General features: G+C 39.1%; 1 protein-coding gene across 6 annotated transcripts in view; it reads left to right on the top strand.

Annotated features, from left to right (window-relative positions):
- gulp1a (GULP PTB domain containing engulfment adaptor 1a) overlaps nucleotides 1-1878 on the top strand; it is an 82584-nt gene that overhangs the window by 68584 nt on the left and 12122 nt on the right. The gene's annotated exons all lie outside the window — the stretch shown is intronic.

The raw sequence follows: 1878 nt of genomic DNA, 5'->3' as shown, positions 1-1878 counted from the left end.
CCCCAGACCCCTAGTAATAAAGTCCCTCTCACCCCCATGTTCAAATAAAACCCCCACTGATCCTACCAGCTTAGAATCAAACACTTTCTCTCTTGCTGTAGTCGTGAGGTCAATGAGACCCGACTGAAGGGGTCGGCAGAAACTCATTAGAAAGCACCAACAGTAGCTTCGGACAACAGCCGAATACACGTGGAGTATCTCAGAGCAGACAAGTGGCTGAGCAATGAATCAGACTGGCTACAGGACCAGATCTCAGTCTCTAATCTAATCATACCTCATGAGAACATGAAGCTGATTACATTCAGAACAGGAAAAATAATACCTGGACTGACAAATCCTGGATCCCGGCACAAACACCGACTGCAGCTCTGTCTGTAGAGACTGGGGGTGTTGGAGGGTTTCTTGATACATAAGTGGCCCCAAGGTATCATTTTGGGCCGAAACTAGCGATTATTTCCATTTTCAATTATAGGTCATTTGTTCTTATTCAACTAAGATTTCTATAGTCAATTACTTATTCTGTATGCGTTCATGTTGAAGTTATTTCCAAGAAACTCATGAGCACATCTCTGGTAAACACAAGATTTAAAGCAGCAATTACAGTATCGCTGAACCAATTATTTGAATAATTGTCCAAATAGTCAAATGTTTTATGTTTTCTTTGGCTGTTTTTCACATTATTCTGACAGATTATAGAGTACAAAAAAAAAACAATCAGCAGATTAACTGTTGATGAAAAATAACTAACAAGTCTCATAAAAGCATTACGGTTATTTCCTAAATCATAAGGATCATAATGCTCTTTGCAGTTTACAAATAAAACTGTGGTTTTGAAATACTGAATCCTTTGCTTGTAAATTTTTCATGTGACCTTGGAAATAATCAAAGTTTAAAAGACAAGACTAAAAATACTTAAATTAACTTAACAGCAGATTGTAAAATAGAGAGAACATGACCTCAGTGATCTCATTAGTAGCTACAGCTCTGCTTTCCACTATGTGCCATGTCAAAAATCATACTTCATCTCGGTTCAGATCCACAAATCAAGGACTAAAACATAGTTTAGAAGTGCCATCAAAAGAAAATGATTCAAGAATCAGACTGATATGACCTTGACCTTGATAAATGGATTATATAATAAAAACAAATCTTTTCTTGAGGGATTCATCTCTTTTCTAACTATCTAGACAACTGACACTAACTGAGCTTGTTTTTTTTAACAACTCTGAGTGCTTTAAACAAGGGTGAATAGGCCAAGCACAGTCTCAGCACTTTGGCTGACTCATTCCCTCCAATTCCATCAGTGATGAGTGGTGTACTCAGATCTCAGCAGATTTAGCTAGACAGGCAACTCATCAGCGAAAGCCGACAAAATGCAGACAGCAAGGGAACTGACGGTGTAGCTTTGATTTTAGAGACGTGTCCTTTGCCAGTTCCGCCTGGTTCTTTGCTGTATACAGTAAGGGAGATGCAGCAGTTTAGGGGATGCGGTAGTTTTGGAGCTCCCCCTCGATTTCATCATAACATTTCTGAAGCTCAGGATGTAGGCTGACAGATCCATGGCCTCGCAGGGGAGCAAGTCTTTGTCGAAATGAAGAAGAAAAGCTGTCTGACTGAGAAGTTCTCCCCAAAGTAGACAGTCCTCCCTTCAAGATCTGTTTGTTGCATGAGTGAAAAAATACTTCTGAATAAATGTTGTGTTGCAAGTTTTAAGTGTGCCTCTCATGTTTTGGCTCCTTTTGACAGAAGCTCGAGTCACTTCACATAAACATCCCACGCTCACACTCATTTATGAGTAAAAGAAAGAATCAAGACGGTTAAAACAGAGAGAAAATCTTTTAAATTAAAGTTTGACATGTTTGACTTTCCCCCATCACA

Source organism: Etheostoma cragini, chromosome 11 (assembly GCF_013103735.1).
Source record: "Etheostoma cragini isolate CJK2018 chromosome 11, CSU_Ecrag_1.0, whole genome shotgun sequence".
In the NCBI taxonomy this organism is placed as follows: Eukaryota; Metazoa; Chordata; class Actinopteri; order Perciformes; family Percidae; genus Etheostoma; species Etheostoma cragini.
This window is presented reverse-complemented; position numbering and strand designations above follow the sequence as displayed.